General features: G+C 44.8%; 1 protein-coding gene across 1 annotated transcript in view; it reads right to left on the minus strand.

The window, feature by feature from the left end:
* Positions 1 to 16,271, minus strand: part of Scrn1 (secernin 1) — a 62,542-nt gene extending 46,271 nt beyond the window's left edge. The window contains exon 1 of the mRNA XM_075955587.1: positions 15,676 to 16,271. The gene's annotated coding sequence lies outside the window, so the exon portion shown is untranslated. The remainder of the gene's footprint in view (positions 1 to 15,675) is intronic.
* Positions 16,272 to 20,290: the final 4,019 nt, after the last annotated feature.

Genomic DNA, 20,290 nt, shown 5'->3' on the forward strand with positions numbered 1-20,290 from the left:
TCGATGACAGCTCTTAAAGGCCTGGTGAAGAAGCTCTGATCAGCCTGTGACCCGCCCCCCCCTGCCTCGGTTTCACCTCCCACCACTCATTCTCCCCCCCCCCCCCCACATCCTCAGCAGCACACAGGCCTCTTTCCAGGTCTACCACATCCCAGAGCCTTTGCTCTGCTCCCACCTCCGCCCCTTTTCATTCCACGCTTCCTGCGTAGCTGGGTAATTCTCACAGCTGCCATCCAAGGTCAAATACCACTCTAACTCATGTGATCACGCTACACCTCTCACGAGAGCCCTTTGCTTACTTTTGAAGTAACAACCACAATCTGAAATACCGCGGCAACCATCTCATCAGCAGCAATGGAGAGTCTCTCCCTCCAAAGTCCACACACAATGAAAGTGAGACTTTAGTTTGTTAAGACCCTGCTGCAAACCCAGGTCCACAAAATGTCTTGTGAGGAGTAGGTTTTCAATAATCAAGTGTTCCTTTTCTAGTTTTCTAGCATTCTGCAAACTGAAGCTTCTGTCTACAAGTGTCTGCTTTGCCATCAAGCCTTTGCGCCTGACGAGCCCTTCCTTCCCCTTAGTCTTTTCTGACTCAAAGCTGCTCTCTTTCCGAGAGAGTTCTAGAAAGGACTCGGCCAGTTATTCAGCATCCATGAGCATTAATACATTCAGTTTTTTTCTACAATAACACATATTTGTTGTTTGTAATATATTTATTCATCTGCTTCAGAAAAACAAAAGCTCCCAAGGGCAGGGCAGGACCCAAGCCACCCCATTACAGGGGCCCTTCTCCAAGTCCAGCATGAAAAACGCTCGCTGAGCCCACTTTCTGTCTGCACCATCAGTTGCCCAGCTAAACACGTCTTATTTTACGAGTCCAGAATCCAACAGAAGTAAAGCCGCAGCCTCTCAAAAGCTCTAGATAGCAGTTTTCAACCTGTGGGTCATGACCTTTTGGGGCCAAATGGCTCTTTCGCAGGGATCACCTATGACCATTGAAAACCACAGATATTTGCATTACTATCCTCATAACAGTAGCAGAATTACAGTTATGCTGTAGCAGCAAAAATAATTTTGTGGTTGGGGTCATCATAACGTGACAAAGTGTACTAAAGGGTCGCATCATTAGGACGGGTGAGCCGCACTGCTCCAGACTGGGATTCAGAGCTCAGCTCTGCCAGCCGCCAGCTGTGTGACCATGGGCAGACCGCTCTACCTCTCTGAGCCTTGGCTCCTCCTCTGCAAATGTTTTGTCTCACCTCACATGCTTCTTCCTATGAATGTCAATTTACATGACCCAGAAGACATATCTGTAAATGTTAAAGGCTGTGTACGTAGAAGATACCATGGGGACTGGCTTTTCACTCCAACCCCCGCCCCCCAGCAAGCCAGTCAAAACCAGCTAGCTTCATTCACACCTACAGCAGCTATCAAGGCTCAGAGTCAGACATGTTTAGAAACTGCTAGGTCTATGCCCAGGCTAGGACAAGCACAGGTCTTTCAGTTATAAGAGGCACTTGCAGAATACACAAAACCCAATGGGTTTTTATCCATCGCTTAGTCTCCTGCTTGCTCAGCAAGTCAGCTGGGCCACTGGGTCAGGTGACTGTGAAGAGAACACGAATAAATGAGGATGAGAAAGGCAGGGATCAGGCTTTTTCATTGGGCTTTGTGGATAACCAGGAAATCAATCAACCAATCTCTCTCCAACCCCTCTCCGTGTGTGTGTGTGTGTGTGTGTGTGTGTGTGTGTGTGTAGCTAAAAGAAACATAAAACTACCTCACAACCATCAGTTGAGCTACCTGTCAACTTAATTTGCCCAAGTCCCATCGACTAGCCTCAGAGATGACTCAGCAGGCCTCCTGGACCAGCTGATGACAGAAATGTCATGTGTCCTCACTGCAGCATGGTGACCATTAACTTTATGCAGCTGCTGGAGTACATCCGGTTTGGCTACAGAACTGAACAGTCAGCTTTATAAAAAAAAATAATGCATAATAATTTACATTTCAGCTGCCATATGTGACATCTAAGAACTCTGCTAGATGGATCGGCCAAACTATTTCCAAAAGAAACCCGGAAATGATGATTTCCACCTCAAGGCTTCTGGTAATCCCTAAGTACTACAGAAATACTCCTATTTAGCCCAGTGACCAAATATGCAATCAACCACCAAAATGGAATTACCACCAGTTGTAGAGCACGGTAGCAAGCTGACCCCATTAATCCTGGCATTCCAAAGAAAAGAGGAACTCTGTGAAGACCAGCGTGGTCTACTTAACAAATTCCAGGCCGGCCCAACTACAGAACAAACAACAACAATGACAGAAACCCCCTAAACTTAGCAAAGAAGAATGGGACCCTCTGGAGACTGGAAGAAACCTCAGGAAGCAGCCACTGACCTGGTTACAGCGACTCTGGAGAAGGCTGACATCTATCTAACCGGAGAGTCTCTTTATTTAGATGTGCACTTCATGGTGCTAAGGCAGAATCCACCAGGAAGACGACCTCATTTAACCTGCAATACTTTGTTCACTTCCTCTCTTTGGTTTATAATTGAAATTTGGTTTGATTTCTGATGCCTTCATTTCTTTCCTTCAAACTTCCACCCATTTTCCTTAAGCAGGCATGACTTCCCAGCCCACGGAAGAGTGCTAAGTGTGCAGGAAAAAGTTCCTGAGGTCTCGGAACCTTACACAAAGAACTACAGCAACTGAGCAAAGCCAGGAACAGGAGAGGTGGTCCTCCCGGGAGGAGCACACCGATTGGTTATCCAGTGCCAAACGGTCAGCCCTGAAAACATCCATACAAGTAACATTATATGAACTCAACAGGTCATATTTAGGAATCTAGATGTATACACAAATCCATATATGCATGCAGTAATGATTAGTGGAAACAGAGGTCATGTATTTGAAAGAGAGTAGGGGAAACTATATGGGAGGTAGGGAGGGATAAGGGGGAAATATTGTAATTATATTATAATCTTTTCTGAAAGCTGTGTGTGTGAGAGGGGTAGGAGGAGACTCACTGATGATAGGAGTGACATCCCTGTGCCACCAAGCCAGCACTTCCCAAACCCTATGCTGTGGTCCTCTTGCAGGTTACAGAATGGAATATGTGGATCTCACGCAGTAAGGGTCAGTAAGATCATAGGCAGTTTAGAGTATATATCTGCACAGACACGTGTGTAGATACTGGATTGACGTGGCATTCCACGTTCACTGTGGGTCTCAAGGAAAAAAGCCTTAAAAGCAGCTGCCTGAGGGGTAGGCCTACTGAATATGGCTGCTTTGTGGCAAAAGCTAATTAGGATTCTTGCCAGGTTAGCAATTCGGTGCTAATTAATGAAACACTCCAATTTAACTCCCATCAATGGCGGTGCTAGCAGGCCTCTCCCACGTCCACGTTGGGAACATTTCAAAGTGCATTTGTGCTCTCTAGGTTCTCTAAGCAAATTCTTTAATTAGTCACTTAATGGTCATGCCCTGGAGGAGAGGGGACATTAAAAGATAGGAAGCTTGGATAAGTAGCCCATTCAGAAATATACAAATGCCTTGTGGCAGGTACAAAAATGAAGTCTGATTATGTCTTAGCTGTCACAGTGTGAAAAAAAATATCTGGTATGTCCCCACCACCACCACCACACACACACCCCATCAGTTATCAGTGTAAGCCAGCAGCTTTCCACTCAATTAGCTCTTTCTGAGCAGTTGGAAGTCTCTTTCTTGGCCATCAGTAGTAGCTAGCCAGTTGTGGCTAATGGGTGCTTGAAATATGTTGAGTGAAACTAAGGGACTATATTGTTAAATTAATTTAATGCTCAGTGGTGGTGGCACATGCCTTTAATCCTAGCACTCAGGAGACAGAGGCAAGCAAATCTCTGAGTTCGAGGCCAGCCTGGTCTACAGAGTGAGTTCTGGGACAGTCAAGAATACACAGAGAAATCCTGTCTCAAAAAGAAAAAAAAAATACCAAAAAAAAACCAACAACAGCAAAAACAAAAAAAAGAGAAAAAAAGAAAAAGATAAACAAAAACCCACCCACCCACCCACCCACACACATTAAAATTCAGCAGCCAACAGTATGCTAATGAATAAGCGAATTAGAAAAACACAAACACACGTGAGTATCCATCCCTTTGAGCAATGTCTCAGACTTCAGATTATTTTCAGATTACCGGACATGAACATATGATGAACTTAATACTATGGATAGGACCCAAACTTAAAACACAAAACGTGTGACGTTTCCTATACACTTTATACAAACAGCCTGACTGTCTTGATGGACCCATGAGGTCGGATGTAGGATTTTTCTGTTCTTGGAGTCGTGTTGGACATGAGAAGTTGCACTCTTGGCTACATTAGCCGCTTTCCTCACCATGGGACTATAGCCCTGACAAGAAGCAACTTAAGGGCAAGGGGTTTATTTGGGCTCATAGTTTGAGGGTAATACAGTTCACCAAGGAGGAAAAGGCATGCTGATAGGAACATAAGGCGGCTGGTCACCCTAGACTCTCAGTCAGGGATCAGAGGAGACAGGAAATATATAAGTATAGCCTGCTTCCGGACACTCACTTCCCAGGCCCATCCTCGAGCTGCAGACCAAGTGTGCAAACATGTGAACGGAGTTGAGATATTTCATATTCAAACCACACTATCAGATACGGTGTGCCCAACCTGTACTTATAGGATCTCAGTTTCATCAAGGAACTAGACTAGCCAGACACCCAGAAACAGAAAACAGAACGGGGATTGCAGGGTTTGAGCGAAGGAGGGGACAAAAGCATTTACATCTATCTGCAAGATGGACAAAGTCCAGGACATCAGGTACCCAACAGAGTGATGTACTTAACTCTGCCTATCTATACCATAAGAAGTGGCATCGATGATCGGTGTATGCATATTTACCACAGTCAAAGCTTTAAAGGAAAATATCTGCATGCGGTGCTCTCTATCCCCAGGACAGCTTCAGATCGGTTGCCATTGCTAAGCAGAGACTCCCTAGGCACAGGCCTTACCACTCCCCCCACCCCCATGGGACCGCCTCAGGATTCATGACTTCCTCTTGGGGATAAGACTCGCCTAGAATGCATTCAGTATTGCTGCCTCTACCAGCACTCACCCTGTGCCTGGTGGCAGTCGGCTGGCCTGCAGGCTTGGGGGACTGGGTTTGTGCTCCTGTAACTAGGGAACCGTTGCAGAATGTCTAGACAAGGAGGGAGGAAGCTGCATGGGAGAAAGGGGCTTTGTCTTCAAGTTCAGGGAGGAATTACTGAAATCATGAATGCCCCAAGCCTGGCCAGGGGGTTCTTTGTACGGCTGCCAAACTGCTCTGGGCCCTTTATCCCCACCAAGCTAGACTGACCCTCATCAGTCACCCCGGCCAACAAAGACAAAGCCTTGAGTCAGTGGAGAGGAAGAAAATAACTCTCTATATGAGGTATAGCTTGTTAGCTAGCATGCAAATAACTGTGAAAACCGCCTTTCCTTCTAACAGGGATGAAAGCCAATGGCCAGCATGTCTTCTCTACCCCACCATCCAACGAACTTGGAAATCAAAGTCTGTGCAATAGTTCTTCCAGAGAGGCAAACAAATGATTTTGTTATCGATGGACAAATTCATCTTTAAAACTATTGATTTTCCTGCTGGACTGAAAATGGGACGAGTGGTACTTATAAGCTGGGTCTTCTGTTACGGCTTTGTTATTGAAATAAGGAGGAATAATAAAATGACTGGGGAAGGAGTTACCTAAAGATTAGGGTGTGAGTAACCTCAGACTCAGCAAGCTCTGCCTAAGAGAAGACAGATTTTACACGTTCCTTTGGAGTTCAGAAGGCTAGAGCATAAAGCGCCACAGCCAGGGGGTCCCTGACCCTGGTAGCCAAGGCTTTGATTGAGGGATTACCAAAGAAGATGTGTTAACTAAGTGTGTAGCCAGCTCTGCATCACTGGGGGAAAAGAAACAACTACAATCGTCTTACAGCAAAGGAGCTATTCTGGCTTACTGTCTACCAGTTTGGGAGACTCTAGTTTATGATCTAAAGACCCCACTGCTTCTGAGCCCATGGTTGGGCATGTCAGGCGGTGTCTGACTGGAAATGAAAAAGAGAGAGAGGAAGGAGCTGAGCTTGTTGCTGCATGAAGGTCATCCCCTTAAACCCCTTCCCCCCGCCCAGTGACCCATGACTTCATGCTAAGCCCACTCTTAAACATGCCACCATCGTTCAGTAATGCCACAGGTTGGGAACCAAGTCTGCATTTAACAAGGGGGTTAGGGGACCACACCAGACACTAACTAAACAGTATAACAACAGGTTATAAGTCCACGTCACCTCAAATCTTAGTTTGTCCCTTCTCTAGGAGGTAATGAGGGGTCACAAACTCTTCCCAACTTGCGGTGAGAGTTAGAGAGTACTTGCTAGAGCTTAAACAGGGCCTCTGAGGACATCTGCCTCTGCCAGATAACTGCTGGGTCTCCGGTCCACATGCTTCTCTGCAGGGTGATGTGGGCCTGCGGACTGTCGGGCTTGAGTGAGCGCCGCCCTTTAGAATTCTGAATCTGCATCTAACATTTGAAGACAGGCATTCTGATGTTTGGCCTCTTCTGACAACTCAAAGGTCTGGAAAGACCTATTCACATTCTGTATGGCTCCAAGACTGCACGGAACTGAGTGGGAGAGACAGGCTGGGGTTCTCCAAATTCCCTTCCTCCATCCCTCCATCTGCAATCCAGATCACTGGATCTGGCTTGTGTAACTGTATTCTTTTCTAAGGTCTGCCTACACCTGAAGTCACATGTGTACTTGGGCATGAGACAGACATGCTGTAGTGACACAAAGGAACTGTTTCCTATCCTGACTCCATTGATGAATTCTAAGACATTGTCATTTGGAAACAGAGACAGTCCCTATACACAGCACAGCACAGCACACAGGTTTATAAGAGAGGTCACGGAACGTACCTAGCACTGCGACTGCATACAGTGGGCACCCAATCAATGCTTACTTCTTATAGCCCATGACTCACTGGTGATGCACTAATCCTGTGGCATCCTTCTCATCAGTGGCTGGCACCTAGATCATCAGATACACTCCTTTTCCAAAGTGCAACTTACGCACACTGACTACTGACAAGAAATAAAAGTACATCATAGAGTGCCATCAGCAAAATTAGCATTCTAGAAAACTCTACAGAACAAAATTGGCTTCTTTAACAGCAACAATAAACAAAGAAAAATACAAAAAGATGCCAAAAAGCAAACAAAAACTTCACAGATGGAGGGACAAAATTCCTTAAGATACACACCTAGCAATTTCAATGAGCATCACTTACTTGGATCCTAATTTTTAAAAAAAAATCATACAAAAATCTTCTAAGGCAATTGAGCTAACATGAACAATGAGTAGATACTTGACGGTATCAAAGAATGATTGTTAATGTCCTATCACAATACTGTGATGATCTCCATTTAAAAACAATTGAATTTTAAAAGCCCATGTCTCATGTATGTGTAATGGGCAACACCAGTAGCTGCAGTTCCTTAAGCAGGCTGATCTCAGTGAATCATTTGAACCCGGGAATCTGAGATCATGCTGGACCATATAGTAAGACTCTGAGAAAGAGAGAAGACTTAAAAAATACTCATCTAAAAAGCACGTATTTTATAGAAACACATACTATGTAAATGTTATAGAGCAAATAATTCAGAAGGCAGAGGTAGCGCTCAGAGGAAACAAGATGGCTGACATAAAAGCTGAGGGAAGTGATGGGCAGGAACATGAGGTCTGTTCTACTGCCCCCTTTCATTTGTAGGTGGTTGAATTGTTCTATAATAATCAACCTTTCAAAAGTAAGGCTGGCTGGTGGTGCATGTATATAATCCCAGCACTCGGGAGGCTTACACAGGAAGACCCCAGGTTGGTGTTACATAGTGAGACCCCGTCTCCATAGTCCAAAATATAAAAATATAAAACCAAAGCACATGTTTAGAATTCTTACAAGGTTAGGGGCTGAATTTGTGTGGTGTCTCAGATACCTTCTTGAAGAAGGAATGTTGTAACAGGAAGGACAGAGCTAGTTGGGAATATGCTAGAGTCATTGGTCAAACAGTGTTGTAATTAATACAGTTTCTGTGTGATTTTTCTGGTTTGGGCAGCTGGGAAATGACTGAGCGGTCTCATTCTACACATATCAGGAGAAGCTACTGAAATGAAACAGTTCATAAAAACATGAATGTGGCATCCTTTAAATCATTGTTATTTGAGAAGATGCTGGAAAAATCATAAGAGAATGGAAGGGAAGTGGGCAGAGTGGTGTGAAGTGGTGCACAGTGGGCTATTGACAGCAATCTACATATATTTTCTCCAAGAATTTCTAATGTTTCCACATGACATTGAAAACCTGTAACTACAAAAGTTTCCAATGGAACAGTTGCAACAAAAGAACTTGTCACTCACTTTTCTGCAGCTGACAACGGTGGTCCTTTGACAGGGTAGAGACTCTGATGGCGGCTGGTGAGCAGTGAAGAGCACCGGCTGCTCTTCCAGAGGACTCAGGTTCAGTTCCCAGCACCCACAGAGGCTTACAACTGTCTGCAACACCAGCTCCAGGGAATCCAATGCCCTCTTCTGGTCCCCGATGGCACTGCATGCAGTCTGTGCACACACTTACATGCAAGCAAATACTTGTACATAAAACAAAAATAAAATAATTATTTTTAAAGGATTCTGCAGTGAAGAAAAAAATAAACTGAATAAAACCTTTTCTTTATTTAATTCAGGAAAAAGTAGACAAATGATTTCAGTGGGATCTAGGCCAGGGAGATGTGATAATATGGTCAAGCGAAGTTCATTGTAAGGAAGATGTTCTCTTATACATGGCAGGCTGAAAAGTAATTTCCTGTCTTTCATATGGGATGGGGAAGGGGAAGAAGAGGGAAAGAATAAAAGACATTAATGACATGGGTTATAAATACAGTGTCAGAATAATTACTTTTATAGTTACATAAAGGCTGCTTCAAAGAGTCAGACAGACCCACATTCTGGATTCTGTTCTTGAATATATTAAGTCCTTCATATGATATCACCCATGTACAGTTATATGCAGATCATTTGGAATAAAGGTACATTAAGAAAATGTCTACTGGGCCAGACATGGTGGTGCACACCTTTAATCCCAGCACACAGGAGGCAGAGGCAGGCAGATTTCTGAGTTCGAAGCTAGTGTGATCTACAGAGCAAGTTCCAGGACAGCCAGAGAAACCTGAAACTCAGAGAAATCCTGTCTTAAAATAAAAAAGGAAGAAAAAGAAAATAAAAAAGAAACTGACTACCCTAAGAACAGAGTCCTAGAGTTAAAGGAGAAAAAGTGTGCTCGAGAGAACAGAGGTCTGTGCACCATCTAGAGTGTGCTCCGTGGGAAACCCTGCAAGCAACCACGAAAGCCACCTGCAGGGCCCTTTCATCCCCTTCTGATCTCATTTCCAACACTGCTGTCACTGTGTCCACTCATTTGGCAGGTTGCTTAGAATCCTGACCTCCCCATTCCGCCATCTGTCTTCCTCTTCATCTAAACAATGTGCTGTCTATTCAAATCTTTTGCCATTAGTGTGATTTGAAACGTACCTGTTAACTCTGTAGACTGGGGTTTTTACAAACAATCCTCCCATTGTCCTGAAAATGGAAGCTTAGAATTTGGCTCTCACTGTAAAACAAATGGCTTAACTTCCACTTTCTACAGGAGAAATAGTGTGCATTGCTGTGTAAATAAGTACAAATCTTGCTGGTGCGAAATGAGATTATTTTACCACCAACAAAATGAAATGTAAAACTTCTTGTAAATATTCATTAGTGCTGGGGTTGTTTACTGGGTTTTACCACTAGCAATTCTTTTTTCAATTTTATTTTCAAAAAGTAACCTATGCATTACATGTGTATATATTAGTATTATATGCACACAAATACACATGTGTATACATACATATAAACAAGCATATAATACAGGCATATATGATAGCAGATATATACCCACATACAGAAAGGGACCTGAAAGGATTAGAATGTAGCTCAGAGTTGAGCAAAATGGTATAATATAGAAACAGAAACTTCAAATTTCGGTTTATCTGGTTATGCAGCGTTAACCTTTTTTTTTTTAATAGTGAGGTCATATTTCATTATTGGCACTTCAACTTTTTAAAAGATCTGATTACTTCAGTGAACAAGAAGGACATTTTAAGATCTTCCATTAAACATTTCAGGACACTAGGTCACTACTGAATACAATCAAAAAACACACAAGAGCCTCCAGAACATATTCGGCTCTTGATCGCTACATTTTAATTCGGAATTTTCAGCCAGATGAATTGCCAGCATGTACTTTGAGCATATAACCTCTCATAGGCCTATGTTCAGCTCAGGGGAAATGAAGCTGAGGTCTTCTCAAGGTCTCAGGAAGAAGTGAGTACCTGTGTGAGCAGAGAGACGGTGCCTGTGTGAGCAGAGAGGAGGGTAGTAACCTGATTTCAACAATAATCAAATCCCTGGAGAGCTTTCCAGACATCTAGTTCATACAAGGAAGTAAAAGAACAGGGAGACTCAGGTTAAGCACACAATCAGTCAGAACAGAGGAACTACCTCAAACTCCTTCTCCCTGGTGGGGTTTAGCTATCATCTTGACATCCTGACTAGAAGACTAAAAACCCCAACAGCCTGAGTGATGCAGGGGGATGACGCTAGAGAGTGAAGACGGCAGATATGATTAGCACAAACCTGTGGCTTCTTACCTTCTTGGTCCTCAGGAATCTCACCTGCTCTAAAGGGAATGTGAGCACGTGGCCTTGGTGATGCCACCAACAGGAACTTCATAACCATGCCTAAGAGCCACCAAGAGGAAAGCTCCATAGTAGGCTCAGATGGAGGATAGGCATGGGCGTGACAGAAAAAGAGATGTACAGGACAAAGAAGGATGTGCCCAGCACTCGGAGACAGGCATGTGCTGTGGCTGATTGACCTCAGAGATGAACAAAACTGTAAGATTTTATGTGGACAGAGGAGAAGACCTAAGGGGCAGGGAACATTCCAGTTCTTTGCTAAGCATCCAGTGTTACTCAGAGCTGTTATTCCTCCCTAAATGAATCTGAGGATTCAACATGGCAGCAATCAACACATAAATAGGGCTCTAAGAGAAAGTGTGTCCAAAAGGATCCTGAAGGCTTAAGGGCTTCAGTGCTCAGTAATGGAGTACCTGCTCAGAACCTTGTTTCAGTTCTCAGCTCACCCTCAAATCTACAAAAGAAAGGGGAGACTGGTGTAGAAGTCTTAAAAGTGAAAACTAATGAAGCAGGTCTAGCCCTACATGATATTAAAACATATTCCAAAGTTTCGGGATTAAGATGGCTTGACACTGGCACAGATGAGAACAGAAGTGTAGCCTGGAATGTAGCCATCCACAGTGATGAAGTCTGTTGGAAACCAAGGCAAAGCATGTTTCAGATGTTGTACAATGTGGGACATAAGAACAGAAAAGAATCAAGAAGGCACCAGGTACAGAGAAATGGCAAGATGGCGGATTGCAAGAATGCTTAGGCCTTCTGTTCAGTCTGTGTGACAGATGACCGACTTCTACCCAGACCGCCTTGAATGCAGCAAGAACAAGAATGAGATAGTAAGAGTGGTCCGTGTGAAATTGGTACATTCTCATTTCTTCCCCAAAGGAGACAAAACGAGAAAAGAGTGACTTGTTCAAGCACATACACCTAGTTAGAATAGAACCAGCACTAGGACCCAGGGACCCCCAACTTGCAGTCCAGGTCCCTCTCTTCACTGGGCTGCCTTCCATTCATGTAGACCTGTGAACACAGCCATACGGGGATGGGCAGGTTAGACTGAGCACCAGATAGGAGCATTAACAGTTCATCCCTGCGAACCACTGTAACATCTGCCAGCACCAAGGGGCTCCAAGTGAAGGGTCACAGCACAGTCCCCTTATTCTACTTCCAACGGTCTCCTGGGGTTGGAGCACAGCTCAGGGATAGTTTGGGGTGGGTAGCTGGATTTGTCAACTTGATGGATCACCTGGGGAAAAGAGTCTCAGTGAGGAACTGGATTGGTCTGCTGGCAGATCTGTGGGGGAGTGTCTTATTAAATTAATTGTTATGAGAAGCCCCAGCCCAGTGTGGGTAGCACCATTCTCCAGACAAGGGTTCTGGAATTGTCTAAGGGTGACAAAATCAGGCTGAGCGCAAGCAATCAAGCAAGCGACATATACATCTATTTCTCTTCACTTTGGAGTGTGGGTGAGATAGGACCGGTTTTAGGGCTGTGCTGTTTTGACCTCCCCATGCCATTTCTTCCTTAAGTTGCTTTTCATCAGGTTATTTTTGTCACAACAGAAATGAAACTAACACCAGAAAAACAAAACAAAACAGAGAGAGAGAAAGGCAGAGAGAGAGAGAGAGAGAGAGAGAGAGAGAGAGAGAGAGAGAGAGAGATATGAATCTCCTAATAGGGTTGTTCACGCCCACCACATATTTCCCTCCCATCCAGTGTTATCAGTCACTCAATCTGTTTGGTCTTCCTGTCTCTTTACACCCACTGTTACAAGTAGTATCAGGAGCCTCTTGGCAATCTCCACTTCCTGATATTGGCCCAGACCAACACTGCCCAGCAAATATAATATAAAACAGATATGAGCCATGTGTACAAGTTTAATACTGTCCAGCAACCACATTTAAAAGGTAACTCAGTATATATATGTCATACTACATCAATATCCTATCAATATAAAAACTACTAATGACAAATTTTACATTTTTTCCACATCAATTTTTTTAGAACCAGTGCAAATTTTACACTCACAAAACATCTCCCACACTGGTTAGGTTTTAAAGGCTTACAAGGCACAAAGCCAATGCCCATCATATACCAGACAGCGTGGAACTAGAAGTTCCATGGGGTTTTTTTTTTTAACTCAAATTTGCTCACTCACTGTTTTCCAACAACACGAAACCCGTGCATGTCTGGCTAAGGAAGGGCTCTGCTACAGAACTACATTCCCAAGTTGGGCTTTTGCTTCTGTTTTTAGGTTAATGCTTGTTTATTTCTTTCTTTGTTATGAGACCCATTCTCACCATGCAGCCCTGGCTGGCCTGGAGTTCAATATGTAGACCAGGCTGGCCTCAAACTCATAGAAACCCACCTGCTTACTGAGTGCTAGGATTAGAACCTTACCTGGTTTAAGGCTACACATTTTTAAAACTTGTTATTTTCAGTTTATTCAACATGTCTTCGCACTCACGTCCTGATGCAAGCAACAGTTTTAGGTGGCACCTGTCACAGCTGCACGACACACGTCTTCACTATGGTACTTCTCTCCCTACCTGGTTCCTGCCTACCCCACTGCTGCGAGTCCTAGCTCACTCTCCAGCTCCTGCTAATCTCCTCTCTGTGACAACTGACTGTGAAAACAGAGCGGCCGGCCGAACTTCATCTCCTCACCGCCCTACAGTGCGCTAGCCCATGCAGAAGCCCCAGTTCTGCTCTCAGTGACCTGGAGTCACTGACTCACAACCCAGAAAATTCCAGTTACAGGAAAACCCGGCCTTCAGAACAGGCTTGTGATAAGTTTTTACATAAAAATAGATGCCTAACCCAAATAAATTTGCAAAATAAATTCATCGGAGAGTTGCCCACCAATACAAGACAAGCTACCAGTTTCTCAAAGGATGTATTTCCCACCTCCAAGATTCTGTCACAACTAAAGCTGTGGTTATTACATAGAGATGCAGCGTCATCGCTAGAAAAGGTGGCTGAGCAGAAGCTGGACACATTCATGAAGTTAAATGGGTTGGTTAGCCTGCATAGGGACTGTGGGGAGAAGGAGGCATAACCCCTTAAAAACCAGAGCTTTTAATTTGTTACCGTTTGCTTCCCTTTGCTCGGGTGTTCAGGACAAAACTGCTCCCCCCTTCAGACTTTGAAATGAGGCTTGTGGAGCTCTGAGCAGGAAAGCTGCAAGACCTGGCTTGAGTCAGCTGCAGCCATAGGCGTGAGCTCAGCTGTCCATTGAGCCTGCATTTCAGCCTTCTCTGCTGCCCAGAGCTCCCTTGCTCAGTCCCTCCAGCTCTGCCGCCACTAACCCTCAGGGATCATCTTCTTCATTCATTATCCCCAAGGCACCTGCTTCCCTGCGCACTTCCTCTTTCCTAAAAGACAAGATGGCTGGCAGCCCTGCAGCGAAAAGGGAAAGAAAAGCTGCTTTATGGGGGGGGGGGGGGAATCCTGAAATGAGTCACCTTTCAAGAATTTGCAATCCTAGTGCCTGGGTACTGTCAGGCTAAGTCAGCCTCCCAGAGAAACGCACTGTGTGCGTTTCCTGCACAGTTCTCTGAGGATATTTACACTCCGAGGATATTTTCTCTGTAAGAGCCACTTGTAGGTACAAAGTATGCTGCCATGCACAGTTGTGAGCTGTACAGTGGACTTTAAATAAGCCTAAAGAAAATCAGATCAAATTAGAGTTTCAGTTAGGCTTGTATCAGCTTTTGACAAGTTAGGGAAAACAGCTGCAGCTCCCCAAACTTCCCGCTCGCTCCCCCTGTCACTGCAGCTCGCTCTCATTTAAGCAGCCCTAAGAACACTCCTGGCCTATACCCAGAAGAGCCTCTCCTCCCGCTGATTATCTCCGCAGCTCAAGTTAGGGGGCAGCTGCAGTTGGCTGTGGTCTGCTCGGGTTCTGCCTGGCCTGATTTTTCATGCTGCCATTTTGAATTAACATAGGTTTCCTCAGCAAGTGATGCATCTTTTAGGCAGGCATGAAGCACAGCACACACACACACACACACACACACACACACACACGACCAGGAAGAGGCACAAGCTATAATTACACAGAAAAACCATACTATTTAACAGAACCTTACTAGGTCAGCTTGGGAGACAGAAAATAGTAAGTTGCTTTAAATACAAATGGGTGTGAGCGACATTTTCATTCCTAAATTCTAACCGATTTTTTAAAATCCAAGCATCCCTTTCGCCCTGTAGACCTCGCGGTGGTTGCTAAATAATTATGCCGGGACAGAAATAACAAAGCGAGGACGTAAAGATAAACTGAAGTGAACTACTAGCAAGGATCTAGACACTTGCCTCGCATGACCCCGCCCCAATTCCAATGCAGGGGTGAGACCTGGGCGAAGCAGTGTCAGGTCCCATCCAGCACTTTGGCCTTTGGAGGCGACCACAGACCCTGGGACTCTGCTGGGGAGGCCCAGGGCAGCAGCCCCATCAGGCGCCGCAGGTGCTTTACTCCAGGGCTAGTCTCGCCTGCGATCCCGAAACCCCAAGAGCCGCCCGGAGAAGCACAGAGACACTTTACTGGGCGTTACAACTCGACGCCCAGGAAAATCAGCCCCGGGGTTGTAAGACTAAAAGGCAGGTGCGAGAAGGATTCGGGGTGGAGAGCAGAAGCAGGTTCTGACCAGGCTGCAGTAGCTTCGTCCCTGCAGTTCCTGGTCTTGAGTCACAATCACGCTCGACCAGGTCACCTCTCATCTGCTGTCCCCTCCCCCGGCCCGCAAAGAGGGGAGGCACGGACATTAGAACCGCATCGGGAAATGTGCCCAGGGGAAGAGCAGTTGCCCGCGCCCCGCGCTCCCTGCATGGCCTGCGGCTCACCTGCTAAGCTGCGGGCTCCGGCCGGGTCCTGGTGCTGATGCTGAGACTGCCGAGTTGGGGGGCGCTGCGGCGGGCGAGTTATTGCGTCTGCATCGAGGGCTGCAGCGGCAGTAGAGCAGGCGACGTCCGGCGCTTCCCGATCTCCAGACTCCGGGCTCTCCTACCCCCTGCTAACAGCTGGCTGGGTCACGTGATCGCGGACCCACCCTCCGCCTCCCTGCGCTCAGGGCCGCAGGACCAGACTGTGTTGGACTGTCAAGGCCTCACAGCCCGCTCCGCCAGGGAGGGGGGAAGAGGGCACCAGGAGGTACAAGAGCAGCAGAGAGGGTGGGACTCAATCAGAAAGTGGCTCCCTCCTTTCTAGATTTTATTTCTTGGTTGCCGCTCTCTCAAAAGGAAGAATCAGAGCTTAAGGAGCCAGGCCCAGCTTCCTCCCCGCAATGTTTTACTGACCCTGGTGTTTGTTTGGTCGCTGGTCTGGGCCTTGATGCCTAGGTGAGAATTCCCTGCAGAGATCTGCGTTCTGTGTCCAAGCCCTTCCTGATTTTATCGGATCATGTTCATAAGCCAGACTGCGCAGCATAGTCATGCTTTGTGGACCAAGGTCACAGAGCAAGTGACAAAGCCAAGGTCCAGCACCAGGGTTAATAAACTTTTTTTTTGGGGGGGGGAGAGGGTGATGCCTACCTTAAGGTTATTGACAGCGCATCTGTGGCTGAGACTCGATTGACCTTGTATAGATTGTTAAGAAAAGGCCGTATCCAACTGTAAGAAGAGAGTCCACAGGGAAATAAAAGCAGTAGACTTGCTGGCGGGAGAAGACCTACAAGCATTTCCCAATCATCAGATGGACGCAAATCCAAGTTTTATAGTCTCTGTGGGGAAATTTGGCAGTATCTCTCAAAATAAGAACACGTGTCAACTTTTACCTGATTCCGCTTTAGGAATTTATCGACAGAGGGAAGGACCCGGGTGTGAAATGAGCAGGAGGCACTCCAGAACTATCTTCTCTGCACCAGCAACACTTAGAAATAAACCTCAGTGTGGTGGCACACACCTGGAGTCCTTTCTTTAGAGAGACTGAGGTAGCAGGACCACTTGGAGGCTAGCCTGGGCTACATGGTAACCACCTTGCCTCAAAAAATAAATTAAAAGGCTGAACAAAATTTAGCCTATAAATACCATGGGATGCTGTACAGCATATTGTGAAAATGTGGTCAGTGTCTGTGTTCTGATACAAGACTTCCAACCTATACCAAATAAAAGGCTAAAGTGGGGAGAAGTTAGGGGCAAAACAGTGGGGTGTGTGTGTGTGTGTGCAGAAAATTATATATATATATATATATATATATATATATATATATATATATATATATATATATATACACTTGCACTTCCCTTTGCAAATGCATAGATTACCTTTGGAAGGATTCATAAAAAAAATTAACAGGAAGCATACCTTTGATCCCAGAACTCAGGAGGCAGAGGCAGGCAGATCTCTGTGAGTTTGAGGCCAGCCTGATCTGCAAAGTGTGTGCCAGGACAGGCTCCAAAGCTACACATAGAAACCTTGTCTCCAAAAGCAAAACAAAACAAAAAGAAAGAAAGAAAATATTAACAGACAATTCCACGGCAGAGGAGAACAGGATGACTGGCTACTAGCCACTTAGTCTCTCAAATGTGTGTGTACTTGTAGCGTGTTGGGTCAGTGAACAGACAGTGGGAGAAAGATGAGGGTATGAAAGTAGTGTAGAATAGACCATTGGTTCACAGACTTGGAACACAAAGGTGCCTTATTGCTTATTTACTCCAAACAACGAACTGTAGCCGAATGTGTGCGGTTAATCAACCATAGAATCTCTGCCATGGTGTTAGCAGCATTTATTTACCACCAATAAAACATTTTTTTTCTTGGCTCTGAACAGGAGAGACAAACTCTGCTGCCATTTAAGACACACACATAGAAATAAGGGACCAGAACAGTCCCTTATTTCTTATTTCAGCAGATACAGAAAACATCCAGCAGTATCAGAGCTTTAACCAGAGGCCTCTATCAATCATGTGACGTTTAGCGCTGTGTAAATTACAAGGTTTCTCTGAGCTGGCCTACAAGAAAAAAATCTCCTAAATAACACACGATTGTTACGTAGTCAATGATAGTCTACCCAGCACACTCTGGGGCCTGAGAGCCAGTAAATGACAGTGCACTGTACTCTGTTTTATTCCCCAAAGTAAGCGAGGACTTTTTTCTTCTCCAGAACCAAAAAGGGGAGGTAGGGATACAGTGGTGACCCTAGCCTTCATGCATTGTCACCAGGGATACTCATAACATCCCTCTAGTGAAACCCTATGAGGTCACTGCTGGTCTTATTTATAAGCAGTAAAATGGAAATAAGATTATTTGGGATACTGAAAATATACAACCCCAACAACATCATAACTGCTCATGCACATAACCTCTCTTCCCCACTTGGATTGCTGTTCAGAACATGCATGGGGCCAGTGAGCTGGCTTAAATGGTAAGGCTGTTGCTGCAAAGCCTAATGACTTGAGTTCATACTCTAGGACCCACATAGTGGAAGGAGAGAAGAGAAAAGTTGTTCTCGGACTTCATATGTGGGCCATGGCATGTACACACACACACACACACTCACACACACACACACTATGTAATCAAGTTTTTTTTTAACTAAAAGAATGCAACCCTAACTAGCTTTTCAGCAGTTTGACCCATGAGTGATTAGTTTTCCTGGACTGGAAGAACGGAAGCGAATATCCTGACGCTAATGGAAAGTGTCAGAGTCTGTATAGGATACTGTCTGTAAATGACTCTCAGTGACAGTCCAGGAGAGCTGAGACGGTGTTTGGAAGTATAACACTTGTAAAGAAGGGGCATAGAACCAAGTGCAGAGGAAGCCTCCGGTTTGCAATGAATTGCCCACCATAATGTCATGCATGTAACCATGAAGGCTGGGTCGTCACACCCCACCCTTCTCCTTTAATAGAAGTGGACTGCCCTGGAGAGGCCAGGACCTCTTTGAGGGGATAACTCACTACAACTGAGGCAGAAGACGCTGATGGCTGGAGACTGCCTGCCGAACATCTGGAAGAGGCACCCAAGGGTTACCATATATTGGTTTTGATTTTTCGGTTGAGAAAATTATGAATAAATCTACCACTCATCTTTATTTACACGGGTTTGTGTGGAGACAGGTTTTCATTTCCCTTGGGTAAATATCTAAAATTGAAATGAGAAAGTCATATGGCACATATATTTAAATTCATAAGTAACTGTCAAAATGCATTCCGAAGTGAGCTTCGCCAGCTTTCATTCGAACTGTATTCTCCAGGAGTTAACAGGAGATATTTATCTGGTCTGGTGTCTGTGTGGTGGCTGCTGCTGCTGCTTTGTTTGGATTTCCCTGATGATCAACACAACAGGACAACTCTCCTTCCCTACATTTCATTAAGGAGGTTCTCACGTTCTCAGCCCACTTATCCCAAACTCCCATTTTGGTTTTGCATCCATATTAGATCACATAGATCCATTATGTTTGAATACAAGTCTGTCATATTTGTATACAGAAAATACTTGTCAGATCTTGTCCTGCCTTTTCATCTTATTCATGACGACTTCTGGAAAGATTTCAATATGGGTGGCACCCAATTTATTCCTGCTTTTCCTTTTGTGATTAAAGTCCTTTGTACTCAAAGAAAACTATGGGCTAGGGAGTTGGCTTAATGGGCCAAACTGCTCGAATGCCTCATCTAAACTGTGGACCTGAGTTTGAATCCCCAGGCCAAGGGAAAAGCTGGGAGGTGTGGTACAAGCATCAGTAATCTTGGTGTTTCTACAGGGAATGGGAGGCAAAGGCAGAAGAGTCCCCCAGACAACATCACAGACAACAGCAGAGCTGTCCTGTCTGTAATAAGGGGGAAGGTAGAACTGACACCCAAGATTGTTCCCTGACCTATACACACTGTGGCACACTGACACCAGCACTCACATAGATGAATGTACAACACTGTATACACACACACACACACACACACACACACACACACACACACACCTGACATATTCATACACGCAGTCTTTGACTACTTAAAGATGGCAAGAATTTCCTCCTGCCTTTGCATGCAGAGATTGGTAGCACTAGATTTATGCTCAGGACCCTGAGGCATTCCCATTTCATTTCTGCAAAAGGAAAGGAAAGGTCAATTACTTTTTAGATAGGAGGATTCAGTTGCTCAGAACTATTTGACTATTCTCACTGAGTTTCTATGCTGTTGTAAGAAGAAAATCGATTGGCTGCATAAACACAAGTCTATCTTGGCTGTATTGGATGTGTTTATTCTTATGTCAATACTGCATTCTCTTGGTTGCTGTAGCTTTATAGTGAGCCATAAAATCAGGACGCTTAAGTATTCCAACTCTGGTTTCTTTCAAAACTGTTTTGGGTGTTCTAGGTATTGTGTACTTTGCAATGCATTCTATAAATCTTTTCATCAGTTTCTAATATTAAAATCTTAACTGGTATTACCTTAAATACACTGATGATTTTTGGAGAAAATTTCCATCTTAAGCTGAGTTTCCTAATATATGACATATTCC

The sequence above is a fragment of the Microtus pennsylvanicus genome, chromosome 21 (assembly GCF_037038515.1).
Source record: "Microtus pennsylvanicus isolate mMicPen1 chromosome 21, mMicPen1.hap1, whole genome shotgun sequence".
Classification (NCBI taxonomy): domain Eukaryota; kingdom Metazoa; phylum Chordata; class Mammalia; order Rodentia; family Cricetidae; genus Microtus; species Microtus pennsylvanicus.